Source organism: Phyllostomus discolor, chromosome 8 (assembly GCF_004126475.2).
Source record: "Phyllostomus discolor isolate MPI-MPIP mPhyDis1 chromosome 8, mPhyDis1.pri.v3, whole genome shotgun sequence".
Classification (NCBI taxonomy): domain Eukaryota; kingdom Metazoa; phylum Chordata; class Mammalia; order Chiroptera; family Phyllostomidae; genus Phyllostomus; species Phyllostomus discolor.
Window position 1 is genome coordinate 92,863,518 of NC_040910.2, and position 13,974 is coordinate 92,877,491.

Sequence of the window (13,974 nt, forward strand, 5' to 3'; positions counted from 1 at the left end):
CTTGATCCTTCCATTCCCCAACCCCCTCACCTATCCCGGGCTGTCACCCAGCTGTGCTCTCTGTCTATGAGCCTGTCTCTATTTTGCTTGTTAGTTCAGCTTGTTCATTACATTGCACAGATGAGTGAAATCATATGGTGCTTGTCTTTCTCTGACTGGCTTATTTCACTTAGCATAATGTTCTCCAGGTCCATCCATGCTGTCGCAAAGGGAAAAATTTTCTTTGTTTTTACAGCTGAGTAGTGTTCCATTGTGTAAACCTACCACAGCTGTTTTATCCATTCATTACTGATAGACACTTGGGCTGCTTCCAAATCTTGGCTATTGTAAATAATACTGCAGTGAACATAGGGGTGCTTATATTCTTTTGAATTAGTGTTTTGTGTTTCTTTGGATAAATTCCCCAGAAGTGGAATCCCTAGGTCATAAGGGAGTTCCTTTTATAATTTTTTGAGGTAACTGCATACTGCTTTCCACAGTAGCTGTACCAGTCTGCATTCCTGCTATATTTTGCCTTTAAAAAATCATGTGGGATTACCATGATGAGCTTCCTAGGGTCAGAAGCAAGGCAGGGGAATTACAGTTTCCTAAACATCATATATTGTTTTCCTTATTTATTGATTGTGGTACTGATTGTTCTCTCACTGTTTTACTTGACAGTCTAAGAGACTAAAAAAATTTACAAGCAAAGTTAGTTATATACCCTCGTAAGAGGAAAATTTATGCATATGGGATTTTTATTTTTAGGGGCAGCTTGATATTCTCATAGTTTAACAGAAAAGCAGCATTCTTTCTTACTATCATAAATTACACTTTTGAAAGTTTCAGTAATCTGAATCTAAAGTCAACTTTCTTTGTTGCCTGTGTACTTCATGTATCTGGCTAGAAGAAATGATTTTCTTTCTTGTTTTTAGACTCACTCTGATTCTTAATATTTTCTTCAGTTAAATTGAGTTATATAATATATTTTAGTCCTAATATTCAAAGAATTAAGACCACATATAATTTCTGACAATAATATATTTAGCAAAATCAAAGCTAAGCCCTGGCTCATGTGGCTCAGTGGATGGAGTGCCAGCCTGCGAACCAAAGGGTCACTGGTTTGATTCCCAGTTGGGGCACATGCCTGGTTTGCGGGCCAGGTCCCCAGTAAGGGTTGCGCGAGAGGCAAGCACACATTGATGTTTCTCTTCCTGTCTTTCTCTCACCCTTCCCCTTTCTCTAAAAATAAATAGATAAAATTTTTAATAAAAAAATCAAAACTGAGTTCTAATGTAGAGAAGTGGCAATTTTGATTCCCATATGAAGCTATATATATTAGGACAAAGTATAAGCAATATATTTGAATGTAAACACTGGGTTTGGCTTTTCTGCTGTCTCTCCATCTATATACATACTGCTGTGGTCTGAGTATGTCCCCCCCCCCCAATTTTATATGTTAAAGTCCTAATCCCAAAGGTGATGGTGACCTTAGGTGGTGGGGCCTTTTGGAGGTGCATAAGTCATGAGAAAAAAATCCTTATGACTAAGGCTAATGTCCTGTAAAAGAGGCTCCAGAGAGATCCCTTACCCCTTCCGCCATGTGAGGACACAGCAAGAAGGCGCCAGCTGTGAACAAGGAGGAGGGCCCTCACCAAACATGACCAACACTAGTGCCTTGATCTTAGACTTTCCAGCCTCCAGAACTGTAAGCAGTAAATTTCTGTTGTTTGTAAGCTCCCTAGTCAGGAGTATTTTGTTATAGCAGCCTGAATGGGGCTAAGAGACATACTCTGTTAGCTCGAGATGCAGTAATTAGTCCTCCTGTAGATAAGCTAAAGGAATTGCTTTTAGAGGAAATTTAATCAGATTGTTTTTTTATTAGAATTTCTAAAAATAAAATGGACATAAACATTTTAAAAATTCTTAATAGAAAGCAGTATTTATTCCTGTGAACATCTACACTCAATAGTTATATTAAGGAAAACCAATAATTAAGCCTGGAACTAAAGTAAAGCAAAATCTCAACACATTAATAAAACCTTTTATATTTTCCAATCACAGTTGTAAAAAGTGAGCTAGGAAATGCCCAGTTGACTAAATGAACAATTTCATTTTTTTGCTAGGCTTCAAAGACATGGTAAGAATGAGTCTTTATATGCAAGGAACCAGCTTGGTATGTTTTTTTCTCAGTGTGTATAGAGGAGAACCAAATCTTATGTAAGTTATTTAAATGGACAATAATATAACTGTCAGTGAAAAAGTTACAGTTGCAAAGAAAACAGCCTGTTTGTTGAACAACACACCATACCTTCCACCTTACCTTGTGGTGCCAGTGCTCCCAAGTGATTTAATTTTCATGTGCCAGCTTAGGAGTTTAAAATGTATTCTAATTATTGACATATTGAGGTAAAATACTATCACTTGATAGAAGGAAAGTAATACTCTATAAATTAATGGAATGTCACCTCCTAATTTGATTTTTTGGAACAGATATAACACAGTATTTTATAGTTATTGAAATTGACTATTGCTTATTGGGTGACTTTAAAGACTATAACATTTAAATATACTTTTTAACGGATTTTTAGTATATTGCTTGGATATTAACTCTATAATACATACAAAATTTCCCCAGTTTTTCAGTTATGGAATTCATTATTGTAATTTTTGAAGCTTTTGTTATCAAATTGATTCTCATACATAATTAAATAATAAAATATTTATAGTGAAAAACCAATAATTCCCTGCCTCATTCTTCTTCCTTTCCAGTTCCCCAGAGGCTCCTTGAATCTGTGATCTATTCCTCTCATTATTTATTTTTATTGTTGTAAAATATGCATAACATAAAACTTATTGTTTAAACCATTTTTAAATCCTCACTTATGTGAGGATTATCAAATTTATGTGTTTTATTGATTTTTAGAGAGAGAGAGAGGAAAAGGGAGGGAGGAAGGGGGAAGAGAGAGAGAGCAGAAAAATATTGATGTGAAGGAGAAACATCAATGTGAGTGAGAAACTGACCCATCAATGAATGGATCAGTTACCTCCCATATGCACCCTGACTGGTGATCGAACCCACAGCCTGTGGCACATCAGGTATGTGCCCTGACCAGGAATCAAACTCACAACCTTTTGGTGTAAAAGACTATGCTCCATCTAACTGAGCCAGTTGGCCAGGGCTTGGTTACCACCTTCTTTTAAAAAACAATTTATTTTAATTTTTATTTGCTGATTTTAGAGAGGGGGGAAGGGAGAGAGACAGATATTAATTTGTTGTTCTACTCAGTCGTTTATGCATTCATCAGTTGACTCTTGTATGTGCTATGATTAGGGATCGAACATGCAACCTTGCTGTGTTGGGGCAATGCTCTAAACAACTAAGCTACTCGGCTAGGGCCTTGGTTACAATCGTTAATGTTCATGTATAGTTATTCTTCATAATAGTGACCAATGGACTTTCTTTTTGGCTTGACATTTCAGATTGGCAGTTTTTGAATTTAAATAATTTGGGGTATTGTCTAGTGGAAAATAACCTTGATGCAATGGTAGCCTCCAAACACTCTTATTAGGGTATCCCAGAAGCAATGGGACAGAGAGAAGCTGGCAAGCCAAAAATTAAGATGCTTGAATTACATAGTTTATTGAATAAATTTAAAACACACACTGAGTTAAAGGGGAAGAGTTGAGGGAACACATTTAGGATAGATTCCAAGTGGGTAGAAGGGTCACATTACCTAAATCCTGAGTTATGGATTTCTCTCTTTGTTACATGAGATTTCCTTGTAGGTAGTGTGTTTACAGAGACTAGAAATGAGGTTTGAGCAGGGTGACCCAATAGATGGAAAGTGCTCAAGACTAGTGACACATACTTTTATTAGGGAAAAGTAGGGGCAAGTGCATTTGCCACCCCTATGGTTCACCAGTTAGTCTGCTGAGCAACTGTGGATTTTATGTGCCTTACTTGTGCAGAGTATACGTGGACCACGGCGGGTGGCTAAATTAATATTTCATGAATATTGAGTGTTTATCAGATGTGTTTACTATGTCTTGAATTTTTGGTGGTCCGTGCATATATAGTATATCTTGAATACTAAGTGTTTCCTTGATTCATCCATTTCTTTCTGTGTTTATAAGGACATGCTATACTTATTTTATCTGTTTAATGTATCTTACAGGTTTTCAGCTTCTAGCTATGGTGTAAACATCTTATGAGTTTTACCTATCCATTTAGCTTCTTATCTTTTATAATAGAATTTGAATAATCACAAATATGCAAATTACAGATGTGAAGTCTCTTGCCTTCAATTTTAAGGTTCCTCATACTTATGATTACCACATTTTTAAACTTTCAAAAGAGGTAGAACTTTCTACAGGAAATGGTGAATGAATGGATAGAACTCATACCAATGCATCCGTATTTGCCTTGATACAAAGTACTATTTCTGAAGAGTTTTTAGATGTAAAATTAGCCTCACTTGCCTGGTTGAGATAATGTTAGCTTGAAGATGGTATAACTAGGAAGTCAGAGTAACATGATAGATAGTAAAGGGAAAAATATCATCAAGGAAAAGTTCTACAGATGGCAGGTCCATGTAGAAAAGGCTATAGGTCATGTCTGTTTCTTTAAAAAAAGACTTTATTTTTTAGAGCAGTTTTAGGTTCACAGTAAAATTGAGTGGTCAGTAGAGAGAGCTCCCATCTGCTCCCTACCCCAACACGTGCATTTCTCTGACATTTTCACTGTCACTCTCCAGAGCGGTACGTTTATTATATTTGATGAATTTATATCACCTAAGTCCTTCGTTTACATTAGGGTTGCCCTTGGAGTTATACATTCTATGAGTTCTTGTAAATGTATACTGACAGGTATACACCACTACAGTATCACACACAGTAATTTCACTGGCCTAAACAATTCTCTGTGCTCCATCTATTCATTCCTCCCTGTCACCAATCCTCAGCAACCACTGATCTTTTTACTGTCTTCATATGGTTGGAATCATACAACATGTAGCCATTTCACATTAGCTTCTCTCACTTAGTATTATGAATTGAAAGTTCCTCCATGTCTTTTCTCAGCTTCATAGCTCTTTCTTTTTAGTGCTGAATATTATCTTATTGTCTGGATACACCACGGTTTCTTCATTTACCTACTTACTGGAGGACATCTTGGTTGTTTCTATGTTATCAGTAAACGTGCTGTGAACATCCGTGTGCAGGGCTTTCTGCTTTATTATTCCATTATCCTAGCTGATTCCATCTTTCTTGTTTTCTTATTTTAGTTTTTTTAGCATTATTAGAAATAATTGATTATGGAATAATTTGTAAGATATTGAAACAGTTGAATGTTTTAAGATATAAGAGAAATAATGTCATTAAGATTCCATAATTAACCTTAGAGTTATAAATGAATTCCGTTAAACTACATGGTCATTGCAAAATACAATTGGTTTTTATCCAATTTTTACAGTAAATTTTTGCTTGTTTTGGGGGGGAAGTTTTCTAAGGAAAAAATGGTGAAACATCAATCTTTACAAATAGTTAGAAATGTTTAAAATTGAAAAATGGGTCCATCAGACCCTAATAGTATACCACGGTTTAAAAACGTTTAGTGTTTCTTTGTTTTCTGAAAGATAACAAAGCCTAAAATCTTTTGCATTGCCTAGAAGCATTGGTATTTTTCGGCTTTACTACTAACATGCCCCTATCCTATGTATAAATGTGCCTTTTAAAGGCACATTGCATTATGAATGCCTTGAACTGCCATGCATTTTCATATCTACCTATGTGTGGTTGGCAGAATTCTAGGATGACCCCCCAATATTCCTGGCCTCTGGTGTGCACACTCCTCCCATTTATTCAATCAAATACTAATCTAGGTACTGCTGTGAAGGTATAAGAAATCTGGGGGTTATAAGGGGACTAAATGGTAATGGAAAAAATATAATAAAGATTAAAAGGAAGAAAGGGAGAGAGGAAGGAAGGGAGGGAGGGTGGGAGGGAGGAAGGAAGGAAGGAAGGAAGGAAGGAAGGAAGGAAGGAAGGAAGGAAGGAAGGAAGGAATTAGTTGACCTTAAGATAGGAAGAGATTTCTAGTTAGTCCTGATCTAATCACAGGTGATGATTTTTGCAGAAGATGAGGTCGGAAAAACATGATCTGGCTGTTCTGGAAGAAACCAGATGTTCCTGTTGTAAACTGACTGGTAGGAGAGGTGGGGCATGTGGCAAGAAAGTGCAGGTGGCCTATAGGAGCTGAGAGCAGTTCTAGCCAATAGCTAGTGGAGAAAAGGGAACAATAGTCCTATAGTTAGTAGGAAATGAATTCTATCACCCACCAGACCTTGAAAGAGAACCCCAAATCCCAGGTGAGAACTGCAGCCCCAGAAGACAGCTTAACTTCAGCCCAGTGAGACCCTGAGCAGGGAATCCAGTTGTGCTGTGCCTACTCCTATGATCTACAGAAACTTCGATAGAATAAATGGGTTGTTTTTGTGTTACAACTTTAAAGAAAACTAAGTGCTACCAGAACCATCTTATGGAAAAAAAAACAAAAGAATTTTTGGGCCAACTCAATTATAATACAGGTGCATTGACCTCATCATAGTTTACTTAATTATTAGTCTTTTAATAGAGGAATAGAAAGAAAACGAGTTGGCTATTTTTTTTTGCATACAATTAATCTACTCAGGTAAGGAATGAAACATATAGATGAATGTGTGGCTAAATTTATTTGTTCAGATTTCTGCCAACATTTAGCAAGCCGACACTTCTTAATTCTAAAGTAGCAAAACTGGTCAGATATATGCATTTAATCATGTTTTCTTCAGACATTGATGAACTTAACTATGTTGATCAATCAAAAGAAATTCAGAATTTATGTTTTAAAGAATCAGCAATGTGTTCCATATGTAAATAGCTATTGGATCTTTATTGTTTTCTGTCCAAGAGATTTCAACAAAGTAGATTATCATGAGGAAATGTATAAGTTATTTTTGAATTTCTATTTTTTTTGAATTTTTTACATTGTAAGTATCATTGTGCATTTTTATCAGACTATATCAATAAATGACTGTAAATAAGCATATCAGTTTCAGTAGTGCAGCTTTTAACTTTTTCAGAGTCCTTGTTCTTTTAACAAAATTATTTGAGGGAATTTTCCTTATGAGAGAGAACTGGAGAACCTTTCATTTTTATTTAGATTGGCAACAAGTAAAAGGGATCTTACTTTCACTTCATATGGTATTCCTCCATAGCATTCTTCCTAGTGCTTTACTGACTGCATCCAAATTTGTTGAAAGTTTGATCCTGAAATATGGCCGAGCCTCTTAAATTGAAAGTGTTGAATCAGAGCCTCTTAAGGTGAAAGTGTTGAATCAGATATCACCAAATAGTGAGAGTTAGGAAGTTACTTCAATAAACATTCATACTTTTGGTTTTCTTACATTTTATGTTTGAATATAGCAAGAATTAAGGGTATATTCATTTTTACTATAATTTAAAAAGTTATGTAAAAATACTACTACTTTATTTTCAATTATTATTATTATTATTATTATTTATAAGGAACTATATTTTATTCCTAACATGTGTCATCTATAGGTACATGTAACTGAATAAAAAAGAAAACATTTCTTAAATACTAGTACCTCATGAAATGAATAGTGAAGAATCATCTATGGATGGAAAAATGTAACAGGTTTTACGTGTAAGTAAGTTATGTGAAAAAGATTACAAAAGATGGTAGTCTGTTTAGGCAGGCCTATTAAAAGCATTAAGACTTGAGTACTGGCTATTAAAGTGAGTAAATGGCAATATTATAAAGTTAAACACATGCCAAAAAACATTTTCCAGAGGACTAGGATTGTAACAATACCATTAATGAGGGCAAAGAGGTTTTAATGCAATTTGCACTTTCTAAAGTTTCAAAAAGAGGCTTTGAGTCAGTGCGTTATTAATGCACCGAACATCTGGAACCGTGCAGAAGCCGCAGACAGTGAGCAAGTGCAGGGCTTCCCCGCTAGGCTGCATTCTAACGCTCTGCCTCCCTAGTGAGATCCCGGGTTTAAGAAGTTTGAAAAAGTAAAATGACAATAACCAGATAAGGAAATAACATTCCAAAGTGTCTTTTAATTTGTGAGATCTGACTTAAAAAAAAAGTCTCTGAGTTTACTGAATCCAAGTGAAATGATGTGAACACCAAATCGTAGGTTAAATCATCTATCACTATATGAGGGCTAGTCTCTCAGTGTGTGAATAATATTTGTTCTTTATGAGCTAAGTAAGCAATTTTATAACATACTTCACATTTCTCATGCACGGTAAGTCATCAAACCCGAGTGATGGCTCTGTGTCATGGTACTTCCCTCTAAGGTATTTGACATTTAGGTACCTAGTTGGGATACTTAAGAGAATTTAAAAATCCCTTGAATTTTGTGTGTGTTTAGTTATTTGTGTGATTTCTCCGGCAAGGGGAGTAATTAGGATGTGTAAGTGTGGCATATGAGTGCCACCTGTGGCGATAATGGAAAGGCTGTAGACATAAACATTTTTGTTATCTCAGACTGAAGATTTGCTGTAGACTATTTTCATCAAAATAATCAATATTTCTTGCTACATTTTCTAAATGCAGTAGGAAGCCATTTGAGGCTTTAGACTTAATTTAAAGGGGTTATGCTGGCTTTGGTATGGAAATGGACTGTGGAGAGTGAGATGACTGTGTAAGAGCCCACTGCGATAACTCGTGTGAGAGCGGCACTGCCTGGGACCACTGTGGCAGCAGTATTTTTGGAGTCTAGGTGTATTTGAATGTAGTGCTAGCAGGATTTGCTGATAGATTGGATGTGCACTATGATAGAAAGAAGGAGTAAGGTTTTCTTAGTGGGCCTTTTTCTGTATATGTAGTTACTGTAGGTCAATCTCACCTATGTGCATTTTTTAAAAAGATTTTATTTTTAGAGAGAAGGGAAGGGAGAGAGAAAGAAAGGGAGAGAAACATTAATGTGTGGTTGCCTCTTGAACGCCCCCACTGGGGACCTGGACTAGACTTGGAATTGAACCAGCAACCCTTTGATTTGCAGGCTGGCACTCAGTCCACTGAGCTGCACCAGCCATGGCCTATGTACATTCTTTCAGTAACATTTATTGTCTTGGTTTCCAGTTTCTGAGGGAAAAACTCACTTGAGTGTGCCTCCTCTATTCTCAGCAATGTACTGCAACACAACTTCACTTATGACTAGATGTGTGGGTTTTTACACATCAACCAATTCTTTGACCCCAGCTACAATTTAACTTAATTCTGACACTACCCACCTAGAGGTAGTATCGGATCCCACAGGTTAAGGGCTCAGTCCCACAAGACTGCCTCTACTTCCAATGCCAACCTCAGATTCAGATTGTATCTGTGCTTCTCTAACTGACTGGCTCTAGGTTGGAGGTTCCCACTACCCACCCCTGCCTTGGGCTCAGTTAATTTGCTAGGATGGTTCACAAAACTCAGAGAAGCATTGGCTTACATCTACCAGTTTATTATAAAGGGTATTATAAAGGATACAGATGAACAGCCAGATGAAGAAGCATATGGGGTGAGGTCTGGAAGGATCTCAAGCATGGGAGCTTCTGTCCCCGTGGAATTGAGTGTTTCCCCTCTTCCCCCAAGCATGTGGAGGAAGCTCTCTGAACTCTGCACTTTTGAGTTTTTATGGAGGTTTCCTTACATGGGTATAATTGATGAAATCATTGGCCATTGGTGATTGGTTCAACCTCTAGCCCTTCTTCCCTCCCTGGCAGTCAGGTGTGGGGCTGAGAGTTCCAACCCTCTAATAACATGGTTGATTCTCCTGACCTCAAACCACCATCCCTAGGTTATTTGAGAACTGTCTAAAAGTCTATTTAACAAACACTCAGATGTGGTTGAAAGCGACTTCTTATAAATAATTTCGCCGTTATGGCTCTGAGGCTACTTTAGGATCTGGGAATAAAAGATGTCCCCACAGCTCTTAATGCTCAGGAAATCCTGAGGGTTTTAGGAGCTCCGTTCCAGAGTAGGGATAAAGACCAAGTATGTATTTCTAGTATCAATCACAATATCACATTCAGTCATATATTCAGTGTCAGATTAATGTATCTGAGAGTCTCAAAAGCAACAAATTTGTAAACTTTCCTCCCAATCTTGGCTGTTTTCCTTTGTTGCCTTTATGTGTGAATGGTACCACAATCTGTGTTTGGATTAATCAGATAACCAGCGGGTGTGATCATTTGAATTTTGATATCAGGTTGGCCAAAAAGTCTGTTACATTTTTTTTTTCTGTAAAATAAAGGCACGTTTTTCATTTTCACCAATAACTTTATTGATTTGGATATTTTGGGTATGTTGGCTATCTTCCATGTGGTATAACATTGACTGCTCTCAGTTAATGTCTCGATTTGATTGCTGTCAACTTCAGCTGGTCTACCCAAATGCGGAGCATTGTCCAGAGAGAAATCTCCAGCACAAAACTTTTTTTTTTAATATTTTGGTTTTTTCCTTTTTTTTAAATTTTTTTTAAGATTTTTATTTATTTATTTTTAGAGAGAGAAGGAAGGGAGGGAGAGAGAGAGAGAGAGAGAAACATCAATGTGCGGTTGCTGGGGGTTATGGCCTGCAACCCAGGAATGTACCCTGGCTGGGAATCGAACCTGGGACACTTTGGTTCCCAGCCCACGCTCAATCCACTGAGCTATGCCAGCCAGGGCTTCCAACACAAAACTTCTTAAACCACTTTCGACACATTTGATCAGTCACAACACCTTTTCCATACACTGCATGAACCTTTTTTTATGTTTCAGTTAACGATTTTACCTTTCTTGAAGTAATAAAGCATAATATGTCAAAAATGTTGTGTATTTCCTTTCATCTTCAATGTTGAAATGGCTACATAAAAATTCACCAATTTTCCTGTAAATCCTCCACCCTTTTTCCTTTACAGGAACAATTATAAAGGACACATAGACAATAACAAGGGGGATGGACACAGGGGAAAGAGGTGGGGAGGGCTGGGGTGGTGGGGAGGGGTGGTGGGAAAAGGCAGAAAACTACTTGAACAGCAATAAAAATGTTTAAAAAATTCACCAATTTTGATAAGTTTCTTTTTAAATGCATGCTGATATGACAGCTGTCACAATACAGTCTAACAAAATTATTTCAAATGAAGAAAAGACAACTAAGCACTACTAGAGCCATCTTATGGAGAAAAACCAAATGAACTTTTTGGCCAATCCAGTATTTTATAAACTGCTCACTTTCTCTACAACATTATTTTCAAAAAGGTGCAATCATGACTTACATATAAATATAAGGTGAACATCTGTCAAAGAGTTTATTCAGTTAATTGATTAACGGGATAAATAGATGTTAATTAAGGCTGATTCAGAGAGCATTGAAAGGAGCTACGTTCTTACAGGCAATTAAATAAAGGAATGGAATATAAGATTGCAGGCCTGGGTACAAAACTGGTTAATGTACTACAGGCTAATAAACTGTAACCTTTGGGGTTATCTGTTCTCCTAGACAGAAATTATTTGCATATCTACTGAACAAAATATGTAAGTTCAGATAATTTTAATAAGTGTAGATCTTAACAGTATACAGTGAGTTCGGTCAAGTCCATTTCCCTATATAATGCTTGGATAGGTTTTTGCCTGCATATGAAATTGAGAGGTTTTGCTGCATATTTTTCCTTCCTCTCAAGTTTGCATAGTTTTTTTTTTTTTTTTTAAACATTCTCTCTCACTATTGGCTTCTAGTGGATAGAGACCAGGGGGTGCTGCTAAGCATCTTCCAATGTGTAAGAAGATGCTTCCAGTGTGTAAGACAACTGGAATACAGTTAGTTTTAATTTGAGATCTTGTTTTTAATTATGTGTTTATGGCTATAAATATCTTTTGGTTTTGTTTGTTTTTTGTTTGCATTTTACTAAAAATATTTTAAAATTTCCCTTGTGATTTCTAATTAGAGCCAGTTAAGCAATTAGAATGTATTGCTCGATTTCCCTATATGTGTGAATTTTACACTTTTCCTTCTATTATTCATTTCTAGTTTCATTTCATTATAGTCAGAAAAACCATGCAGTTCTTTTAAAATGTATTATGACTTGTATTGTGGTGTAACCTATCATCTGTCCTAAAGGATGTTCTGTGCGCACTTGGGAAGAATGCATATTCTGCTTTGTTGGGAGGTGTGTTCTATACGTGCCTGTTAGGTCTAATTAGTTTACAGTGTTTTTCAAGTTCTCTTTTTCCTTATTGAATTCTGTCTGCTTGTTATTTAAATTGGGGTGTTGGGGTCTTTTACCATTATTGTAGAATTGCCTGTCTCTCCATTATATCCTGTTAATTTTTGTGCCATTTCTTATGAGTGTTTAGATTCAGGCAAGAGAGAAGCCAGTCCCTTGAGCGGCTTCCCTAAAAGTCTACACATTGGCCATATGTTGCAGTCTTCTCTTTCTCTACTCAGGGAGAAGCCAGGCGTTGGAAATTTTTTCCCATTTGCACCATGCTGAGCTGGAGGGGAGGGACTAAGCTGTGCCACTAATTTTCCTACCATCTTTGAGGCAGTTGGTTTCCTGCTTATCTGGGAGGGAGGGGCCTCTTAACTCTTTTTGAATTTTTTTTATTGTTCAAGTACAGTTGTCTCCATTTTCACCCCACCTCGGCCCCTGCCCCACCCATCCCCGCCTTCCACCCTCAAACTTACCCCTTTTGACTTTGTCCGTGTGTCCTTTATACATGTTCCTTGATGGACCTTCCCCTACATTCCCCCATTATCCCTCTCCCCCTTCCCCTCTGGTTACTGTTAGTTTGCGCTTTATTTCAGTGTTTCTGGTTATATTTTGCTTGCTTATTTTTGTTGTTGTTGTTGATTAGGTTCCACTTATAGGTGAGATCATATGGTATTTGTCTTTCACTGCCTGGCTTATTTCACTTAGCTTAATGCTGTCCAGTTCCATCCATGCTGTCACTAAGGGTAGGGGCTCCTTCTTTCTTTCTGCTGTGTAGTATTCCATTGTATAAATGTACTGTTGTTGTTGTTGTTGTTGTTGTTTTATTCATTTACTTGTGGGCATTTAGGTTGTTTCCAGCACTTGGCTATTGTAAATTGTGCTGCTATGAACATTGGGGTGCATAGGTTATTTTGAATTGGTGTTTCAGGATTTTTAATAAAAATATTTGGTTTGTTTATTGTTTTTGAACCAGTATTTCTATCAGGGGCAAGGAGGGTCCGTTGATGTACCCCTATTGAATTTTTAAAGTGGAGATGTGAGTGGGTTCATATTTTGAAAATATTGCTTCAGCTAAAATGACCTAAGTGATAGGTAAGACCCAAGAAATCCATTTAGGAGTAGATCTTCAAGAGATTATGATAGCTAGGACTGGGTTGGTGGCTTTGGATATGGAGAGATATTTAGAAGAAAACAAAAATTAACAAGTTTAACAGATTGGATATGAGAAATGCCAGGGGGCTTTTATTTTTTTCCACTATGTATTACTGACTTTTTTTTTAAGATTCCATCTATTTATTTTTAGAGAGGAGGAAGGGAGGGAAAAAGAGAGGGGAAGGGAGGGATGTTTCTCACATAGAAACATCCATGTGAGAGAGAAACATTGATCAGCTGCCTCTCGTACATGCCCCGACCTGGGACCAAAAGCACCACCCAGGCCTGAACCCTGGCGGGGAATCCAACCAGCAACCTTTCCCTTTGCAGGCTGACACTCAACCAGCTGAGCCACAATGTTCCGGGCTTGACTCTTAATCGGAGTTGCATTGTTGTTAGACTATGTGGTTAATCTGATAAAGATTCTTTGAAATTTCTTGAAGATCCTTTTGTAATCTAACACATGGCTATTTTTGTGAATATTCTATTTGTCTATATATTTTGTACTTGTTGGTTATCTCAGTCTCTGTTCATATATTTATTTGTTTTTGTTTTTTTTATATGACAAATTTTCAAACAGCTT

General features: G+C 36.9%; 1 protein-coding gene across 2 annotated transcripts in view; it reads left to right on the forward strand.

Moving 5' to 3' along the window:
* Window positions 1-13,974, forward strand: part of BRIP1 (BRCA1 interacting protein C-terminal helicase 1) — a 112,729-nt gene that overhangs the window by 55,999 nt on the left and 42,756 nt on the right. The window lies entirely within an intron of this gene.